The sequence below is a fragment of the Nelumbo nucifera genome, chromosome 6, assembly GCF_055504915.1.
Source record: "Nelumbo nucifera cultivar China Antique chromosome 6, China Antique-T2T, whole genome shotgun sequence".
Lineage (NCBI taxonomy): Eukaryota > Viridiplantae > Streptophyta > Magnoliopsida > Proteales > Nelumbonaceae > Nelumbo > Nelumbo nucifera.
This window is the reverse complement of record NC_142654.1, coordinates 52,764,129-52,787,581: the sequence shown is the minus strand read 5'-3', so window position 1 is coordinate 52,787,581 and position 23,453 is coordinate 52,764,129. Positions and strand designations below refer to the sequence as shown.

The 23,453-nt window shown below is 34.3% G+C and overlaps 1 pseudogene; it reads left to right on the top strand.

Moving 5' to 3' along the window:
- The first annotated feature begins 14,722 nt into the window (after positions 1 to 14,722).
- LOC104588015 (inactive glucose-1-phosphate adenylyltransferase small subunit 2, chloroplastic-like) lies at positions 14,723 to 16,830 on the top strand (annotated as a pseudogene).
- The last annotated feature ends 6,623 nt before the right edge of the window (positions 16,831 to 23,453 follow it).

The following is a 23,453-nucleotide window of genomic DNA, read 5'->3' as shown; positions in this document are numbered from 1 at the left end:
ATCACTAGACAAAGACAAGCCATTTGTTGGCCAAAGTTGGTGTCGGTTTAAACTAGTGGATAGAGCTGCATAGGCAGAAACCTACACCCATGGTAAGCTCCTTGCCCAAATCCCACTATAACCTCAAGTCAGTGGCCTGTATACATCGATCTATATCTATATGGGAAATAAATTTGTTAATAACTGATGACAAGCGTGTGGTTACATGGGCGAGAGGGGACATGGGTCATGGTTTCACATGGCTTTACCGCCCCAGTCAATTATCAAGATTGGTGGGACAGGTCGTGCTGTGGTATATATCTTTAGGAAAAGTACGCTGTATGCAAAATTCTGAATTCCACTACAGACCTATGATAATTTAAAATGATAAATATCCCCACCTTATACATTAAGACCAAACTATAAATTGGCATCAATTCTAAGCTGACACCTATCCTAACTGTATGTTGGGCCTAAGAATTCTAACACTAGGCTGAACCATCATTCACCCAAAAACTATTTATGGGTCGAACTTCAAGGCAAATTCTTTCTATGTACGACTATCAGGTCTTATATGGATATGTGGTCCCCAAGGGTCATTTGGCGGTCTATCTAGGGGAAGCAGAAAAGAGGAGGTTTATTATTCCAGTATCCTACTTGAATCATCCTTCAATTCAAGAATTGTTAGGTCAGGCCGTGGAAGAGTTTGGGTTTGATCATCCAATGGGTGGCCTAACGATTCCTTGTAAAGAAGACACTTTCATCCATCTTTTGAATGGCTTGTTAGAAAGAGTAACGCAACATCTTCAGGAAGGTCAGCCATGGAAAAATGAATCAATGCATAGAAGCTCCTTCGGTTGTCATTCTATGCCACAAGTCCACGAGTGACGAGCCAGCCCATAAGCTCAAAAGGCTCTGCAGCTTTGGATCCAAAAGAAAGATTCTTCAATCAAAGCTAATGGAGGATGGGCCAGCATTAAAATCCAAACTCACCAATTTTGTAGCTTTTGGTGAAACGAAAGACATTGCATTTGACGTTGAGGAGGGGGATAAAGATTAAAACCACTAATAAATCCATACACAATTATTAACAGAATAAAATTTTATATTTTTAAAATAAACCTAGAAATGAATTCATATTTTCCATCTAGGTCAAATGGATAATTTCATGATGTCAAATAAATAATACAAATTTAGAAATATAAAAATACAAAATTATAGAAAAAAAATTTAAAAAAATTGGACATATTTCTATTTTTATATATTTGTCATATTAAAAAAATAAGTATGATAAAATAGACATAATTTTATTAATGATGGACATCAAATATATAACTTAAAACCGATGGGAAATTTAACCATCTTCCTATCTAGGGTGTGGGTTAATGGTTCAACCTTTCAGGTCAAATAGGTTAACCCATGAATTAAAAATAATTTTAAAATAGAATAGTACAAAAAAAATGAAACAATTTTGGGCACATCTATAATATTATAGACTAATAATATAAGAAAAAACAAGTATGATAAGCAATAATTATTTTATCAATGATATAAATGAAATGCAAAAATTAAAACCAGTTTGGACATGAAACCAATTCCATAGCTAGATGGTAGGTAGGTCAATGGTTTAACATTCAAGGTCAAATGGGTCAATCAATGATATCATAACTAAGTAACGAATATTAAATATATATATATATAAAAACTCAAAAAAAAATATAAGCTTTGTATAAAGCATTTTGATATAGTTCTATTGTTATATATTCACCATATTAAACAAAAATAAATATGAAAATAAGAATTACTTTTATCGATGATGAAAATGGACCAATCTATGATGTCATAACTAAGTATTAATTAACGAATATTATATATATATATAAACTCAAAGAAAAATGTAAGCTTTGTATAAAGCATTTTGATATAGTTCTATTGTTATATATTCACCATATTAAACAAAAATAAATGTGAAAATATGAATTACTTTTATCAATGATGAAAATGAAATACATGATTTAAAATCAAGTGGAAAAACAAAATGGTTTTCCATCCAAGTAGTGGGTTAGTAGTTAAAATATCCATGTCAAATGGATCAACACATGATGTTATTAAAATAATAAAATACATAAAATTCTAAAATTGTAAAAAATTATCGATAATTTTGGGTACATTCTATAATATTATATATTTATTATATAAAAAAGTGTGATTAATGAGAACTATTCTCATTAACGATAGAAATGAGATAAAAATTAGGATAAAAAAATAAAGAGCATTAATGTCTAACACATGACCCGACTAACCATGTCAAATGGTTCAATAATTTAATTAGCTAGGTCATCGTAGGCAAGTGGTTTTGTAGGGATGCAAACAGATCAGATCATATTTGAATCAAGGTATATTCAAATCTAATTCGATCCAAAGATTTGACCCGATCTCATAAATATTGATTCATCTAAATCTGATCAAGATGTTAGATATTTGAATCTGATACGATCCGATTTAATTTTAAAAAAATAAATTATTAAAAGAAAAAGAAAATATAATAGTTGAAATAAAAAACAAAAAATATAAGTATTTTTTCAACTATTTCCAATATTAAAAAGTTTGCAAAAATGCAATATAAATAACATATTTGTAAATAAATAATAAATAACATGTATATTATATATAAATAATATTTGCATAAATATTATATATAAATAATTGATTTTACCACAATATTAAAAACCAATGTTCAAACAATATATTGGAATTGCATTTCTCTTGGTAAATAAGTAACTTTTAGTATCTCATAAATTCAATAATAAAATATAAAAATATAGAATTTTTTATAAATTTTATAAAAAAATTGAACATACATGAATATTATATATTCTTCATACTAAAACAAAATTATGTTTGAAAAAAATGAGAATTATTGTTAATAAATATAGAAATGGCTAAAATACAAAGAAAAAAAAAATAATTAATGTTTAGTCATAGTCCATTTTCTTGGTTAAATAGGTTAACAATTTAACCAATAAGGTCATTTGGTTATTGATTATTATCATCATCATCATCATTTGATACTGCCACATGCAAAAATAAATGTGAAAGTAAGAATTACTTTTATTGATGATGAAAATGTGATACAGGATTTAAAATCAACCGAAAAAAGGAAAATTTGGTTTTTCATCCAAGTGGTGGGTTAGTGGTTCAACTATCCATGTCAAATGGATCGACACATGATGTTATTATTACATAATAAAATACATAAAATTCTAGAAAATGGAGTTGGTAGATAATTTTGGGTACATTCTATAATATTATTTATTCATCATATAAAAAAAGTGTGTTTAATGCGAATTATTTTCATTAATAATAGAAATGGGATAAAAATTTGTATAAAAATAAAGAGCATTAATGTCTAACACATGACCCCACTAACCATGTCAAATGGTTCAATCAAGGTATATTCGAATTCGGTTCAATTCAAAGATCTAATTGGATTTCATAAATATTGATTCAAATCTGAATCTAATCAAGATGTTGGATATCCAAATATGATACGATCCAATTTAATTTAAAAAAATAATAAATTATTAAAAGGAAAAGAAAATATAATAGTTGAAATAAAGAAAAACAAAAAATATAAGTATTTATTTGAACTATTTTCATCATATAAGAAGTTTAGAAAAATGTAATATAAATAACATATTTATAAATAAATAATAAACAACATATATTATATATAAATAATTAATTTGACCACAATATTTAAAACCAATATTCAAACAATATATTGGAATTGCATTTCCTCTTGGTAATAAGTAATTTTTATTATCTCATAAATTAAATAATTAAAAATAAATATATAGAATTTTTTATATATTTTATAGAAAATTTTGAACAAGCATTAACATTACATATTCTTCATATTAAATAAAAATATGTTTGAAAAATAAGAATTATTGTTAGTAAAGATAGAAATGGCTTAAATATAAAGATAACAATGAATTAATGTCTTAATCATAGTCCATTTTCTTGGTTAAATAGGTTAATGGTTCAATAGGTAAGGTCTTTTGGTTGTTGATTATTATCATCATCATCATCATTTGATATTGTCACGTGCAACACACATACACTTTTACTAGTGTGTGTGTATATATATATATATATATATATATATATACTAGTAATGAAGCACGTGCGTTGCATGTAAGGAAATGCTCTTGATCCTCTTGATCTTAATTTATTGAATTTTCAATGTATCATATTTAAAATAAATTTTGAAAATTAAGAAAAATAATAATATGAAGAAAAATAAAGTTTCAATGGTTATATTTCATATTTCTATGCAAATTACATAGAACTAAAAAGAAAATAAGTGCAATGTCTTCTATGATAACATTTCTCAACTTATTTGCAATACTGCTTAACTTTTGAAGGTTGCCAATCTTCTTCATTCTTTTTCAATCTTGATCATTTTCAATTTTTTGTCCTTGAATGAGTTGATGTATTCTATCCATGTTGTTGTTGAGTTATCTACTTTGATCATGTTAGTTGCTACAAATTTGTCAGAGCTACGACCCATGCTTCCCCTCTCCTCTTCATCAAATTCACAGTTGAAAAAAAGAAAGGGACTTTCAATTCAGTTTTGGTCTTACCGAGTCTTGGCCGTCGCGGCCAAAGGGAGAACGCAATGGAGCAGATTCATGGCCAATTACTTTGAACATTTGCTGGATCTCAAACATTGATATCTCCCTATCAGACCTCTGCCTCGCTGATTCGAAATGATGTCCATGGGGCCTAGGAGGGATCCTCACTCCCGATTCTGATGCTTTCCTCATCGTTTGGTCCTCGCTGCCGGAACTGTACCCATGTCCATAAATCAATATAACATTGACATCATGGACCTTTCCTTTGTAGACTGGGCATTCGTTTTCATTGGAGTAAACATGCAGCCACAGATAGAGACATGGTCAACAGAACAAGTGGCCACAACAGGCGACGACAGGGTCCTTCATCATTTCCACGCATATACTACATTCGAACAAGTGGCCAACAGAACATGGCCAACGCTGCAATTGGTTGAAGCGGAGGAAATGGAATAGAGAAAGGGAAAAAGGGGAAGAACAAGAAGCCGATGAAGATGAGAGATTAGAGAAGACGAAGAGATCAGATTTAGAGGGGTGCTGCCTATACCTCTGCTTCTGGGTTCAAATGGGGAAGAAGATGAATAGTGTTCGAGAAAGGGTAAAATAGGTATTTTGAAAAAAATCATCTCTTTAACATTTTTTGTCTTGGTCATTGACGGAAGGGAGGTATTTGTTAATTTTGTCAAAAATAGAGGGGAGGTTTTTGCTAAAATGATACTATAAAGGAGATTTTTATGATTGTTAGAAACTTCAGGGGAGGTTTTTGTATTTTACCCTTAATTTAATACTGTGTTATTTAAATAAAAAGTATAAATGAGTAAGCTTTTCTACAATTGTCAAGTTACTTGAAATGTCTGACGTTCTATGAAGTCTTTTATTTTAACTTCTTCTAATTGCTTGAGCAAAGACATTTTTGTAGTCAATAAAATATTATTTTTTTGAAGACATATTGTTTTACACCTGCATATATAGATGTTTATCTTTTTAGAGCTACATAAAATAGTGTGCTAGAATTTGTTTATATACTTACAGTTCTCGTATACTTTCTACTTTAGGAATGCTTTGATTAACTTGCATTGTTGTCATAGATGTTGTAGAAAAAAACCACCTGTAATATAGAAGAAAGAGTTAAGTGTATATATTTGTATTTCATTTTTATTTAAATTATAATAGAAAAGATTATTACCTCCATATATTGTAGCAATTAAAGATGTGAATGCAACTATTGGCTGTGTGGTAAAATTTTTAATAATAATGCACCTTCTTCTTTTGCATATTGTCCCCATAGTGTTAATAAAACAGACTTTGAACTATATCAATTATTAGAGAAATTAAAATGAGTACAATGTCACTGACAAAAAGAATTCAATAGTTTATAGTTTAGCATAAGTACTTCGAATCAGATATAATGATATCTCATTTCATTGAGATTCCATCTTTGTACTTGAATTGATGTGTCTTACCAATTTCAGTCACTATTGCAATCACATCTACAAATAATTCAATTATTTTATGTTAATTATTAGAGAAATTGCAATGAGTACAATGTCACTAATAAAAAGAATTCAATAGTTTATAGTTTAGCATAAGTACTTCGAATCAGATATAGTGATATTTCGTTTCATTGAGATTCCATCTTTGTATTTGAATTGATGTGTCTTACCAATTTTAGTCACTATTGCAACCACATCTACAAATAATTCAATTATTTTTTGTTAAATATATTATTATTTTATAAATTGAAGATAGATAATAAATTTGTCATTATAATGATTTTTAATTACCAATCAATTTTTTACTTGTAGTATATTTTTTGATGTCACAGAGTTAAATAAATTTATAATTTATCTTGGTAGAACTAACTCATTCTCCAGCTTCTATGATTGGTGTCAAATCAGTAATGCAAATTTTATAGTCTTTATGGACATTTTTGTATAATGGATTAATATTCTTCAATTGGCCATTAGTGATGTAATATGTCTTCTAAGGAAATAATGTATTTAGAAATTTCTCTGCTATTGTATTGAACAATATCGCCTGTATTTGTATTCCCTGCATTGAAAGTTAGTTATAAGTTATTATATATAACTTTGTAATTGAAGTAAATAGATGTTGTAGGTGCATACCTCATTATTCAATAATATCATCTTGAACATTTTCCCACTACCTTTGTGATTAGTGTAAACCTTCATTACCCCTTTGTGTAAGACCAATGTTTTAATGGTCCAATTTGTTTCTTCTAGTGTCAATGAATTTATTGATATGCATTATGGTTATTCCTCCATGGTAAACAGTAAAAATAGCTATTAAAAATCATGATATATACTATTTTTTAATTATTAAAAGTAGTAAAGAGTAAAAGAAATAATAAAAGTAACATAAATAATAAGGTTAGGTTATAACAATAAAAGTTAGATATTATTATGACTGTAATTGTATAGAAACAATAGAAAGCATAAGAGTATACAAAAGTTTTGTTATTTATAATTTCATAAATTGTTACAAGGTATTTGGTGATAGTACTTCCATATAAACAATATTTTTAGTAAAAGTTCATTTCTTTCTAGTTGATTGCTCTGCTTTAATGAGTAATATTGTTATTGAAGTAGAGAATCCTCTAGATAAAGCCAAATAAAGTTGACCATGTGAAAAGGCATACTCAAGTAGATATATGCCTACATATGGAATAGTTTGACCATGGGCTTTATTTGTTGTCATTTCAAAGCTTAGATGAATAGGAAATTGCTTTCGCTTGAAATGAAATGGAAATCATTCATCTTTTGATGGTGATAATGGTATTTTTGGGAGTAGTACTTGCTTTCCAGCATGTTGTCCTATAGTGATTTTTGCATGGATGATGTTATTGTCAAAACCCTCTTGTTCCATTGCATAGTCCGTTTGATGGATCCAGATTTCAAAGTAAGATGATAGGAAAATTCACTTTCAAAGTAAGCTTATGTAGTGGAAGGCCATTTGGTGTAAAAGAGTTTAAAAACTCTATTGGATAATAGTTATGTGTATCATCAATGGCAAAATCATAACTGTAATATATCCATGGCTTTCTTAAAAGTCTCATAATTAACCTCTCATTTAATTTATCAATATCAACATTTTTTTGTAGCTAAGATTGCACGTTTTGTAATATAATTTGCCAATGTTTCATTGTTGTCCAATGAATCAAATATTTGATCAATGAGCATCTTTTGTGACTTTTTATCATTTTCATATTGGATGATCATGTCTTCTGGTATTGTTATCATATCTCCTTAAAAAATTGGTTCTAGTCCATTTCCAACTCTCATGATGAAGTCACTAAAGAAAATATTAGAAATGACTTTTATATTGATGGTCAAGTTAAAGCACTTTAATTTCGACCAAAGATAAGATTGTATCAGATTTGCATTAACTATTTCTGCTCTAGTTGCTCGTCTTACCATTGGAAGAACCTGTCAAAAATTTCCTCTAAAAATGATGACTTTTCCTCCAAAAAGTAATTGGTTGTTCATGATGTCTTTAAGAGTTTTATCTAATGTTTCAATTGATAATCTTTGGTCTGATTCAAGTGATTTTTGCCTCTTAGCCAATTCCTTAAATGTTGAATACTTAACTCCATCTACACATAATAAGTCATCAAAAGATGTTAGGCTTGGTATGTTGTTGAGTAAGAGCCTCAAATAATACCTCTCTCCTTCAGAAGGGTTTACACCTACTACATGCCGAATAACTTCTCTTTTTTTCCTTGGTATCCACATTTTTGCTTGTTTATTCCATACATAATGTTCTAGAAATTCTCTATATAAGTATTTTCTTGCATTTTCATCAATTAAGCATGTTGTGAAATACTTTGTCAATATTGTTTTGGAAGCCCCATTTGAATTGATAACATAGTTCAAGTTTTGGCTCTCCTAATAACATACAAAATGTTTATTTGGAAGGTGTAAGTGCATATTTATGACTGATGGGTAAATTTCATTAAGCTCAAATTCAAAAATTCTCCAAAGTGCTTCTTGAGCTGAAACCTATCTTGCATCTTGAAATTGTTGAATTTCATCTATCACATTATCTCCATCATTATGTGCAATGAAAATAGCAACTCGATCATGTCCTTTGTATATGTACTTGTACAAATATTTCACTGCTTTAATACCAGAGCATATTTCGACATTGATATGACAATTATATCTTGCTAATAAATAAGGGTTATAAGGAATGACCCTTCGATTGTCTAAATATTAATTTCTAACAAACACCTTATGCCCATTATTTTTTCTTCTGTAGATGAGGTACAAATCTTTTCCTTGCATGATAGTACTACAAAAATTTCTAGGATAATGATATTCACATTGATTGTTAGCCATGCAAGAATTTTTCATGTTATATTCTCCACAAGGTCCATGCATCATATGTTTCTTCACTAATTCATGAAGTTTTGGGCATTTTTCTACATCAGGTATCTCTGCACAAACAAACTTATCATTCTGATTTGGATTTGTAACTTTATAACCTGATTTCAAAATAATTAGCAAATGTGCATATGAAAGTCATCTCTTTTGGAATTCTATAACATGAACATGTGCAATGACTTTACCAAAAATTTGTTTCTTAAAATGTTGGTTTTTTAAGTCCTTAATTTATCCCTAAATACTCTTGTAGTTAAATCTACTCTATCTTGTGGCAACTGTCCAATAAGCAATTCATCTTGAATCTCCTTCCATTCTGGATTACATGTCATTGTAATAAAGAAATCTGGTTTCCCAAACTACCTAACTAATTCCATTGAATCAAGATATCTGCAATGCATGTCACGAGGACCCCCAATAAATGATGTAGGTAAAACAATTCTTTTGCCAATACTACATCCATTGGTCTCATCTGCTAGCACGCTATCCATTATTCCTTGATACAAATCTGCACGAATATTTGATTGCTTTTGACGATAATAATCCAACCGTGTGTTTTCAAGTTTTATATACATATCTACCACAGATTGATGCAACAACCTTTTTGCTAACAAGATTATGGAACAGTCATTCATAATAATGCTTGACTCTATATATTCTTCCTGAATGTGTATGGACAATAATATCTCTTTCTTGTTAACTAGTTGGATTATTTCTCTTAATCCATATTGCTACAATTTGATTTGCTGTTGGTCCATTATAAACCCATTGGTCCAATTTGACATCACTTCTAATGCATATCTCATAGTTTTCCAAAAGTTGCAAGTATCTAAGACTTCGAAAGGAGTATGAATTATTTAAAAGGATTTGAATTAAATTCTCTACAGTTCTTGGATTCAACTGCTTGTCACCAACTTTGCTCATTTTATTTTGAATTTCATTCTCTGTGTCATAGAAATACAACTACAGAAAGCATGGCCCATTCTCACCAAGTGAGATTGATGGAAGGTCATAGTATATCTGTCATTGAGCCGAAATGTGTAAATACCCTTACTTGAGTTGGCCAAGTCATTATCTAGTTTGACTCCAAATGATGTGAATGAGAAGATGCTATTGTAAGCTCTGATATTTGCTCTAAATTCAATTGTGTCTTCAATTTCAGAGGTATACAACTTGTATAATTCCTCTAGAATTGGAGTTGAAGGTAAGAGAATTTGTCCATTATAACAACAAAAAGTTTGAGGCTTATATTCAAACCTTTTTGCTCTACAGAATTTACATGGTGAAACCTTCTTTAGCTCATGAGTGCTAAAAGTACTTTGGGTAGGAGGAAGTTCACCTACATACCATTTATAATTTTGTTTAATTTATATTGTATTTATAAAAGCAACAAGTAAATATAATGTAACGATACATTTATTAAGTTAAGACCATCAATTGATTCTTGTTGTTCGTTGTCCCCTACTATTTCAGCAAGCAATTGCTTTTGATGTCTCTTAATGTTTCCTTTAGAGGCATTTGAAGACTCGGCAACATCTCTTATGTTCCTCTTTCTAGTATTTTTAATAACATTCTGGATATGTTGGTTCCTTCTTTCCTGAGATGGTCTTCCATACCTTCTTCTTTCATATTCATTTTTTCTTGCATGCTTCTCTTCTGAAAATCACTTTTAATGAGTTACTCTATTTTGGTATGTAGTAACAGGTATAAATTATAAGTAGGGGTAAAGACTGGTTTAAATAACCTTCAGTTAAAACCATAGTTAAAAAATAATGGTAAATGTGATTGTATAATTTTTGGAAATTTATAAAGAAAGAGTTGTAGTACTTACTTGGACTATTTTTGTATAGAGTACCTTGTATGCTGATTATCTTGGTTCTTATTAGTGAAACCCTGAAAAAATTGTCCCTACAAAATAATGACAAATAAGAGTGTGATGTCTAATTATAGTGTTTCATAAATTGTGAAAAAGAACTAGGCCTTATCATCTGATAAGATCATCTGAAAAATTTGTCATCATTATTCATGCATTTGTGCCATTAATATAGCTTTCCACTACCTTTTTTGTCAAAGCTGAGGCAAACAACCTTCATCTTTTTACATTATTTTAACACTTAAATGCACTCATTACTCTTGTATTTCGATTCAGGGCAATAAAGAAGGCAATTGGAAGGAAACATGCCAATTCGGGTGATTTTGCACAGTTTCGGCGATAGTCAGTGATTAGGGCCTAACTCACAATTCCGGACTCCAAATTAGGCAATTCAAGAAGAATTAGAAAGAAGAAAGAAAGGCTCACAACTTTTATGTTTTGGGTATTGATTGGTTCGGTCCTCATCAAGTACGAAACCGGGCCCGAAGTCGGAGCAAATTCGTAGCCAGGCCCATTTAACAGCTGAAGCCCAACTCGCAGGAGAACCTAGAAGCAGTCCAAGTAGCAGAGAAGCCCAACTCGGATGCAAGAGTCTAGAGTCCTAATTCAAATGTAATCTCCCAAGAGGGAGAGAGTCTTATTAGATCTAAACTTTGAATGTAATCCTATAAGGATAAGAAGGTTGGGGATTAGATAAGAGATAGGATAGGATTAGTTCAAAGAAGATCAAGACTCCCTAAAGATAAGATGATATCCTAGAAGGAGTTGGAAAATAGTCATCTCCTTTGACTATATAAAGAGGGGGGCGAACCAGCTCTAGCATCACTCATTCCAAGATCCAAGAGATCATCAAGAGGCCAAGAAGCTCAAGAAAGCAGTTCGGCTATGGAGAAGAAAGGCATGGAGATTGTGCAGATCATGAGTAGCTAAGCTTCTTTTTCTGGTTCAAGGGGGGAGGTTCGATTGTGTCATTGTGAGGTTCTGTAGTTAATTTATTTTCTTGCTTTTTAATTCAAGTATTCATTGATTCTTGTGCATATTTTTATTGGATGTTGATGTTAATTAGTTTGACAAACTGAATTAATGTTGATTTTCCTACTACTATCCATGATTTCGGTGATCCGTAATTGTCACGAATAATGGTGCAAGTAGCAATTAGGTTGATATCTTTTGGGGTCAATTGTTCGTGACAGCCTTTGACCAATGTTTTAACATGATTCAATCTAAAGGAATCGATGGAACAAGATTTAGTAATTGCAGCTATCTCAATTATTGTTATTTTGGTTTAACTGTTTTCACAAATCTTAATGCTATCACTGTTTAACATGGAATGCTATCGTACCCAGTTGAGTGGTGATAAGTGTTGATCGAATGCTGGGTTTGGTCAACTGAATTAGGAAAACACAAGGTTTATTATGGCTATCCTAATAAATCTAAGGTTAAATGCTTGAATTGTGAGAATGCTGATGTGTACCTAGGATCGATGGTCAATCGATTCAACCCGAACCCTTGAACCAAAATTCGGTAAGACTGATTTTCTCTTGTTTGTTTAGTTTGTTATTCTTTTAATTTTAGTTATTTAATTTTCCCACACAATTACTTTACCCATTCGGCTAAGAGATTACTGATTTGCTCCCTGTGGGATTCGACCTAGTACCACTTTTACTACAAATATTTTATTGTGGGACTAGTACTAATTTTGAGGGCTTCGACAAACTCGTCACTTTTCACTACCTTTTTTGTCAAAGCTGAGGCAAACAACCTTCATTGCTAACCATCTAGATGTGCTCAACTCAATCTAAAATATCTTCAAAAAAATGGTTTGAACAAAGTCCGTACTCCATAGTGCTTTGCCAGTGCAAGGTGCAGAATTTCTATCTGTACTGTGAAGAATTAGTTTTAAATGGTTACCAAAGATGCAGAGCAAGTTAACTCTCTTTTAGTGCTGTTAGTTATACATGCCCCCTTTGGCCCTCTCTGCAGTTTGTACATTTTTGCAACCATTGTGCCATCATCTATCTGTCCATTTTTGCCAAAATTTGACTGTTGCACTAATTAAAAAATCTTTAACCATATTTTATCTATATTGCAGTTATATGTAAAGCATTGTTTGTTATTCATTATTGTCTGAATCAAACAGACTATGAAAATACACCCTTTTGATTCTAATTCTAAAGAATTTCGATTCCGATTAAAATTCCAATTCCGAATGTGAACCAAATGGACCCTAAGTAATGTAAATTTTGATTTTTTAGATGAATGAGGAAATAATAGTACCTTGTGAATTCCACGAATTAGGTTTCATTTATTGGATTCAGGCCTCTCAACACGCTTCCACTTGTTAGTGAGATACCTGCTAGAAACTTGTAACTCTTCCCTGGACAACCAAGATGTTAGAAAACGTTGGCTAAACCAAATATTTGTGAGTACAAGTTGAATATTCAGATAAGTAATTCAACAAGAAATTCAGATTAAAGCTAAGCATTGAACGAAAAAAAAGGAGAGATAATGTTGAACTATCATGGCCTAATTGAAATCTCTTTAAGGAAAACATGGCCTAATTAATGTTGAACTATCATATTGTTTTCTCTCAATGTGAATGGAAAGAGGGCAATAAACAACATGTCATGTCAGCCCCTAAACTATCTGTACTAATTAACGAAAAACATATTCTTTGGAGGCAATCTTATACACACGCCCAGGCACACTCAAATTTCTGATACATACCAAAACACCCTGCAGGGTAAGAGCAAAAGAAGCAATTTCAAGAGAGAGGACTTGCCATTCATTCCCCTTCCCTTAGGAAATCTCGTTCCTACTGACTTTAATTCTCATTCTCGTTATTGTCTAACCAAATAGACTATGGAAATAGACCCTTTTAATTCCGATTCTAAAGAATTTTGATTCCGATTTCAATTCCAATTCCGACTGTAAACCAAATGGACCCTTAGATGAACGAGGAAATAATAGTACCTTGCGAATTCCACTAAATAAGTTTCAATTATTGGATTCAGGCCTCTCAACACGCTTCCACTTGTCAGACAGATACCTGCTAGAAACTTGTAACTCTTCCCTAGAGAGCCAAGATGTTGGAAAATGTTAGCTAAACCAAATATTTGTTAGTACAAGTTGAATATTCAAGATGTAAACTTGTCTCCATTGGTGAATGATGATAGAGTTTGGGCTCCCTTTGTTAAGGGCAATTTTACTTGTGCTTCCTATTTCAATACCTTTTTATCCCTCTAATAAGAGTCGCCCTTTCCCGGTCAAAGAGGTATGTTATAGTCCTACTCCTTCAGAAGTCAAGAGTTTTTGTTGGGAGACTGTCAACCAAATCATTTACACCTATGAAAGACTCCAAAGGAAGTGGAATGACTGGGTTCTCTCACCTCATGTGTTTGTCCTTTGCTTCAAGAGTGGGGAAATTAAATTACCAACCATCTCCTTGTGCACTGCTCTTATGCTTCTGTATTGTGGGAGATTTTCTTTTCATTGTTTGGGAAAAACTTTGGTGGCTCCACCTGAAGTGGTTGATTTGTTTAAAAATGATTTTTTAGGGGGTTGCACTCAGATGCACAAGATTTTGTGGCAATGTGTGTGGTGCAGTTTTATGGGGTTTGTGGCATACGAAAAATACAGGGATTTTGAAGAGAAATATAAACAGGTGGGGGAGCTATTTGAACTCATAAGGATAAGGGCATCCCACTGGGTTATAAATTGTGAAGAATTCAGAGGTGTTACCCTTAATGATCCACTTAAGGGGTGGAATATAGTAGCTGTATTCCAATCTGACAATATTCAAAGAGTGGTAGAATGGATCTCTCCTGCAGATGGGATGGCTATACTCAACTTTGATGGATGTTGCCTTGGTTAATCCAGGGGCTCCGGGTGTGGGGGGAGTGGTATGGGATCACTGCGGCAATTTATTTCTCAGCTACTCAGAACTGCTTGATCAGGGTAACTCTTTGATGGCTAAGTTACAGGCTTTAGTTAAAGGATTAAAGCTGTTGGTGATGCAAGGAATGGGGAATGTGGAAATGGAAGTAGATTGCTAACTATTATCCTATGGATGAAGGCACAAGATCAGGTCCTTTGGGAATAGGAATTATAATGGTTAGGTCCTGGCTGGAAACTGAGTGTGCCATCGGTACACAAAGTGAGAATGTGCGTCACGTAAAGAAGAAAGAGTTGCAGAAGCTTAGAATCAAAGCAAACAAAGATCTAGGAAACAAAATAAATATATAGACACAAGTAGGACAGTTAAAACAAAACATTGGCTTTGTCGTGGAAACTTAGAATCAAATCAAAAGAAGAGAAAACCAAATAAATATAAACATATACACAGACACTTAGTTAAAAGAAACCATGGGCTTTTCACAGTTTACAAATTAAAATATCTCATGCTCAGTGTCCCATAGAGATGCGTTATGTGCAAATGAATCAAATGGATCCTTAATTCTGCAAGTTTTACAACAGCACTCCCTGTTCTTGGGTTGGTTCATGGACACAAGAAGCCTCCATTGAAGTTCCCTTGCACTGCTCGTTCAAGTATGTATGTATCCAGTTCACAGGACTCAGAATATCCCACTACACAGTACACTTCATTAAATCAGGTACATTGAATTATTCATACAGAACGAATGCAATACATGTTATTTATTTTAAGCATTTTAGTTTAATTTTTTCTTGGTTTTGGAGGAATTTGGTTCTGGGTATTTCTGAACTCAACTGGTTAATGTATTAACTCATATCGCAGAGTGTTGCAGCCATTGTGTTTGGAAATGAATCAGAGTCAAGGTTCTACCCATTGACAAAGAGGAGATCCAAAGGGGCTATTCCCATAGCAGCAAATTACAGGCTCATTGAAGTGGTTATGAGCAACTGCATAAACAGCAATATAACCAAGATATATTCTCTCACGCAATTCAACTCCACCTCACTTAATTCTCACCTCTCCAGACCTTATTCTGGAGTTGGTCTGGGGAAAGATGGGTTTGTTGAAGTTATAGTTGCGTATATCAGAGCCCCGAAGAAAAAGACTGCTTTCAGGTTAATTTGCACCTATGACAATGAGAAAACAGTTTTCTCCATTCAATTTAGTCATACTTTTGATCTATTTTATTGGGTTTTCATCTTATCTTCTCCAGCCTACTGTTTCATTATTTTTGTATGATTTATGGATTTGAAACTTCTTTTCTAATTCAGGGAACTGCTGATGCTGTTAGAAGATGCTTGTGGGTGTTGGAAGAATATCCAGTAGATGAGTTTCTGATCCTCCCTGGTCACCATCTCTACAACATGAATTACCAGAGACTAATAAAGGCCCACAGGAGCAGAAATGCTGATATAACAAATGCTGTTTCTTCTACTAGTATTGGGAATCATGATCCAGGTTTTGTCTTTCTGAATATAAACTCAGAAAATGAAGTTGTTGAAGTCAAAGAGAGGCCAGAGAGGGAGCCAGTGGATTTCATTGCAGTAAGTGTTGCTTTGCTTCAGTACGCTTTTGTTTCTATTGCTTCAAGAAAGAAAGAAAACTCTAACGTAGATATACATGGCTAAAACTTATTCATCAGGTGGATAGCTCAAGAAAATCTGAGGATGGTTCTACTTGTGATTTGGGCAGTATGGGCATCTATGTGATTAAGAGGGAAGTAATGACAAAGCTACTAAAATAGTGCTTCCCAAAGGCTAATGACTTCACAACTGAAATAATGCCAGGAGCAATTTCCATGGGAATGAAGGTCAGCTTTCTGGGTTTAATAAGCCTAGCTCATAGGGAGTATCTTAAGATATAGGTATTCCTTTGGTGCCTTTACTTTCTAAAATAAGTTCATTGACATATTCTTCTCTTGGATTGGATCAGGTTCGGTCTTATTTATTTGATGGATATTGGGAGGATATGTGTAACATCAAATCATTCTATCAGGGTTTATGATCTATAAGGTTTACATAATTATATATAATATATTCCATACATATTACATAATTACACTACATATATATACTATTAAAAATACATGTGTGGGGGGCTGTTTGTAGAAATGTGAAATTTCTGTTTCAAGTAGAAATATCAAGGTTATTAATCATTCTAGCTGTGTGATGTGAGTTAGAGGAGTGAAGAGAGAAGTTTTAGAATGGGAGTGCCCAGGGAAAGGCTGTAACTGAAGAGCTAAGATGTACTTGGTGGTCTACTGGCTACTGCTTTCTTTTTGAGCAGTATGGTTGCTTTTTTAATGAAATGAAAAAAGCAACATTATGTATGTATGAAGCGATCAATCATTTAAGATAGTGTTTGTTTTATGTTCCAAGAGATCGATAATTTTTTTGGTTCTAGAATTATGAAAGTTAATCATATAAATTTTTGTGTGGCAGGATCTTGTTGACATTGATGTGTTCCATGAAGCGAGAAAGGTTATTGATGCTCTTCAGAACAAGGAGGTAAGCCCTGCTCTCGATTGGTGTGCACAGAACAAGTCGAGGTTGAAGAAGTTCAAGGTAACATTATCAAATTCTTGCCTTAAAGATCCTGACCTTTGCCTTGTTTTCATTACTGTTGATCAAGAATTAGTCAAATTTCACAGTTAGTCTTTTTTCTATGTTTGAATGGAAGTAGTAGGGGAAACCCTGGGCCTTGAGGAAACAGGAGTGGGAGGCATTTTCAGAAATGAATCTTGTCACATCATTGCGCTATTCTTGGGATCGATTGGTATTTGAGATTCATTGAGGGCGGAAATAATGGCTATTATGGAGGGTGTGCAAAGGGTATAAATGTGAATAAAATGATCATTGAAGGAGAATGACATGGAAGTGAGATTTCACTGGGTAAAAAGGGAGGCTAACAGCATGGGTGAGTCACTAACAAAACAAGGAGTGGGGAGAGATCCAATGTTTTGGACACAGTTGTAAATGAAAATAAAGTGAGTTGGTAGGAGATAAAAGGCTTCATCGACCAAAGAAAATCTATATATATGTTTACATTCTTTGATGATTAATAAAATTTGGAAGTTATTGATAAAAAAAGAAATGTACAAGTTGTAAATGCGTTTTCTGTTTCATTAATAAAATTTTACTTTGTCAAGGAAATCGGACTGGCCAAAAGAAGAAATTAAACAAATGTTTAATTAACATGGTTGAATATAATAATAAAGGCTGACCCAGAAAGTAACAAGTGGCAACTCTACTCTACTCGTTCCCTTGGTATTTTCTTTACAAAAGAGTCAGGATTAATTAAACATACTACACATAAAACAAACATATAACACAGACTCTGTAGTCTGGTATAATCAAACTTTCTACTTCATATATAACAATGCAACTAATATATTTTGTTTGTTTCTGTATGATCAAATTCTGCTCAAGAGAGACTAATGAAGGTTGTGGGCTACCCCGAATTAATTTTAAATTCTTATACTTTCATCCACTCACACAATTAGAGCATTTCAGTGGTTCAATTCAAAGATACCAGCTCTTCTCATTCTACTTAAATAGACAAGATCTCATTCATGTATGCCAATGATACATGATGCAATGATAATGATAATGGAATTCTGCATGTGACCAACCATCTGAGTCTACTTACCCTCATTCTGCGACCTATTGGAGCTACTCTGTCTCTTCAAATGAGATATAGCCATATATAGTTTAATACATAATATGGAATGGTCAATGTAATGGTTTTGGAGTGTATCAAAGAAAAATTGGGTCTTCTTGGTTGATCAAACTTGATAAAAGACTCAAGAAAATATTATCAGCGTTCTTTATGTTTTGACGTACAGGTTACCTTGGTTTCTCACTTTTTTGTCACTTTATGTTCAGACAATCTTCTTCGACAATGCTGCTGCTCAGGCTTCAAGAAAAGCTTCTCCAAGGGTGACCAATGAGGCTGTGCAGAAGACCGTAAATCCTTTTGTCAAATTTATTTTTCATCACCCAAGGTAAAGAGGTACCACCTCTGGCTTCAGCCAGATCCTCCCACAATCTCTCTCTCTCTCTGAATTTACAGTTGGACCATAGACATTTGTGAGCTGCTCCTGGAAGCCCCCTGGCCCCTCAAACTCCAGAACGACTGTATAAGAGCAATACTAAAAACAATGAGAATGGAATGACTCAGTCAGTAATGACTGGTCTCTTGTTTACAAGAGGATAACTATGTACAGAAGATAACAATTATAGAGTAGTGTATCTAGGAAATTACATGATAATGAGATAAGGTGATCAGTTATCTAGGATAGCTATCCCAGTTACAAGTCTATCATAACTATTGAGATACTCTAACATCTCCCCTGCAAGCTTAGCGGTCTCTTGGAGACGGTAAGCTTGTCTGTAAGGTCATGAAACCATGTTGAAGGCAGCGGTTTAGTAAGAATGTCTGCAATCTGATCATGGCTGGGAATGTGATTTATCAGTAGAAGGCCGGCCGTAACTTTTTCCCGTATAAAGTGAACCTCCAATTCTATGTGCTTGGTGCGAGAATGATGGACAGGATTGGAGAAGAGATACTTGGCACTCAAATTGTCGCACCAGATGACAGGTGGGCGAGGGAGCTTCTCCAAGCTCCGTGAGTAACATCTGGAGACAAAGAATTTCAGCGGCAGTAGAGGCAAGACTATGGTATTCTGATTCTGTGCTGGGGCGAGAAACCGTGGACTGTTTATGAGAACTCCATGAAATCAGATTACGACCCAGGTAAACACAGAAACCGCCTTGGGAGCGACGATCAATAGGGCAACTAGCCCAGCCAGCATCAAAAAAGGCTTCGAGAGCCAATTCTGGAGAAGTACGAAAAGTAATGGCATGATCAATTGTGGACTTGAGATAACGGAGGATCCGCTTGACTGCACTCCAATGAACATCAGTGGGTTCTCTCATAAACTGGCAAACTTTGTTAACTGAGAAGCTGATGTCTGGCTGAGTAAGGGTAACATATTGTAGTGCCCCCACCACACTGCGATATTCGGTGGCATCTGGAAGAGGAGAACCATTGCTCACATCAAGTCTGGTAGATGCCGCCATCGGTGTATTAACGGGTTTAGCCTCATGCATCTTGGTCCTGACGAGAAGATCATGAATATATTTACGTTCACCCCATCTGAACTGTGGTGCAGTTCCAAACCCAGAAAGTAATGAGCTTCCCCAAGATCTCGAAGAGAAAAAGTGGTAGAGAGATGAGAGATGAGTTGAATAAGTGTAGAAGTAGAAGATCCAGTGATCAATAAGTCATCCACATATACAAGAAGAAAAATGACATCAGTGCCAGTCCGCCGCATGAATAAATAACTATCTGCTTGGGATTCCAAAAAACCAAGGTGAACCAAATGATCCCTTAATCAAGTAAACTAGGCCCACGGGGCTTGTTTCAAACCATAAAGGGAACGTTTAAGACGACATACAAAATGTGGCCGTATTGGATCAACGAAACCCATGGGTTGTTTCATAAATACTTCTTCACTGAGATAGCCATGAAGGAAGGCATTGCTCACATCAAGTTGTCTAAGATTCCAGCCATAGTGAACTGCAAGAGATATTATTAACCGAATAGTGGTTGGTTTAACCACCGAACTAAAAGTCTCAGCAAAGTCAATACCGGCTTGTTGAATAAATCCTTGTGCCACCAATCGTGCCTTGTATCTTTCAATGGACCCATCCGGACATCTCTTAATCTTATAAACCCATCTATTGCCCACAATGTTCTTATGAGGAGGTGGAGGTACAAGATCCCAAGTATCATTGCGCAACAATGCTTTGTACTCATCTTCCATGGCGAGTACCCAATGGGAATCTTTCTTGGCAATAGTGTAGCAAGAGGGTTCAACATCGGGGTCAACAGAGGCTTTCAAAGCATATCGAGGGTTTGGCTTGCAAATGGCACTCTTGCTCGTCATCATGGGGTGAGCATTAAGTGGGGTCGAGTGGAGCAAGAGGGCGTATCTGATGTGGTTGATGATGATGGTAGCAATTCGGCAGAACTAACACTAGTAGATATAACGATAGGAGGGCACGGATATGTAACGATAAGAGGGCCAACCACAGTGTCAGTAGCCGGATATGTAACGATAGGAGGGCCAACCACAGTGTCGGTAGCCGATTTGGGAAGTGGAGTTGGGCTGCCAGAAGTGCATGGATATATAGACGTCTAGATGTTAAGTCCAAGCATTTGTACCCTTTGTGATGTAAATTGTAACCCAGAAATAAACAACGCTTGGATCAATAGTCCAGCTTAGAATGGTTATAGGGTCTGAGTTGCGGATAGCAAGCACATCCGAAAGTGCGCAACATAGTGTAATCAGGTTTAGTGCCAAAGAGACACTCTAAGGGAGAAGTCATGTTCAGTATTGGAGAAGAGAGCCGGTTAATTAAAAAAACTGCAGTCTCAAAGGCATCGTACCAATAATGTTTGGGCATTGAAGCCGTAGCCAGGAGGGTGAGACCCATTTCAACAATATGGCGATGGCGTCGTTCTACAGCCCCATTTTATTCATGAATATGAGGACATGAGAGACGACGAGTAATGCCTGAATCAGAGAGAATAGGGAGAAGTGGTTTGCATTCTATACCTCCATCTGTTTGCGGAGTTTTGATAGAGGTGTTCAATAAATTCTCCACATTCTTCTTAAAAACAACAAAAATAGAAACAACCTGAGTTTTAGAGGTCATAGGAAAAATCCATATATACTTGTTGTAAGCATCAACAAAAATCAAATAATAGTGAAAACCATGTCTTGTAGAGACAGGGGCTGGTCCCCAAACATTCGAAAATAAAAGTTCTAATGGATACTTTGCAACAAAAGTACTACTAGAAAACGACAAGGTAAGATGTCCTTGCCTAGTGGACAGGATGGACAAAAAGAGATGTCCTTATTTGAAACTGGAAGCTGAAATGAAGATAAGATGTGGGCAGCTACTCGCTTGCTAGGATGTCCTAGCCACTGATGCCATACTGAAAACGATGCTTTCTCACCAATGAACGTCGATGGAGCTGTAGATGTGCAATTTGTCTTTAGTTGATAGAGCCCTCCCTTAATCGGCCCTTGAGGAGTGTTTTCCCAGTCGCTTTGTCCTTAACAAAGAAGCCAGTAGCGTCAAAAATAAAAGTTGCATTATTATCCTTACAAAACTGGCTGATAGAGAGCAAGTTCTTAGATATATTAGGAACTCTGGGAATATTTTTCAAGACAATGGACCCAAAATCAGTATTCAAAACAGAAGAGCCAATATGAGAAATGTCTAGACCCATACCATTGCCGACCAGGATATGATCTGTTCAATGATACTTATCGTGAAGAGAGAGATTCCCAAGATCTGAAGTCATATGATTGGTTGCTCTAGAATCAGGATACCAATTTTCATCACGAGCAGATTGTGAAGATGAGGCTGTATGAGCTTGCTTGGTAGGCTTATTGGCAGTGAGTTCCAGATAATGGCAGCAAGTAGCTTCTGTATGGTTAGGATACCCACAGAGTTGGCAAACTACAGTGGCGCTCTTGGAATTGGATTTGCCACGATTAATGTTATTATAGGAAGTATTCTTGGAGTTGTCAGAACCACCATCATTATTAAATTGTTGAGGCTTATAAGAAGAGGATTGATTGCGATTGAAAGTTTTCTTCTTATTGGCCAAATTAGCAGAAGGAGAATCCAATACAGATTATGAAGAGTGACACTCTAAGCGCTTTTCAAAGGTAAGTAACAGACTTTGAATTTCAACAAAAGAAAGACTATCTAGTCTAGTAGTCACAGAGAGCACAAAGGTATCATATTCAGCAGGTAAACCACCAAGAAGATAATGAATTTGATCAGCAACAATGAGAAAGTGTCCAGAAGCAGCTAAAGCTTTAGATAAACTTTTAATTTTCTGAACATAATCAGCGACAGTGAGAGTACCCTTTTTCAGATAGGCTAATTCTAATTTCAAATCATGGATTCGAGTTTTACTGGTAGAAGAAAAGAGAAAATGAAGTCAATCCTATACCTCTCTGGATGTCTTACAGCCAATTACTTGAGCCAGAATTGGCTCTGTTAATGAAGATAATAACCAGCTTATGATCAACTGGTATTGTTCGATCCATGCTGCATGATCTGGGTTACTGTGGCTGGATCCTCGGCTACTGCCATCTTCCAAGAAGAGTGGAGGACAAGGAAAAGATCCGTCCACATAGCCATATAAACGATGCCCTCTGAGAGTTGGTGTAGTTTGAGAACTCCAAAGCAGGAAGTTAGTACGATCAGTTTTACTGAGACTACATTCATAAAACTGGAAAGAGAGACCACCATAATGGTTCGACCATCTGTCGATCTAGGCTGCATTTGTCTCTGGACGGCATGAGCAGTGGTGCTTGTTTCTGAAGCCATGACGTTTGTCAAAATGGCTCTGATACCATATAAAAGCAATACTAAAAACAATGAGAATGGAATGACTTAGTCAGTAATGATTGGTCTCTTGAATCACTTAAATAGAGAAGTTTACAAGAGGATAACTATGTACAGAAGATAACAATTACAGAGTTAGAGTATATCTAGGAAATTACATGATAATGAGATAAGGTGACCAGTTATCTAGGA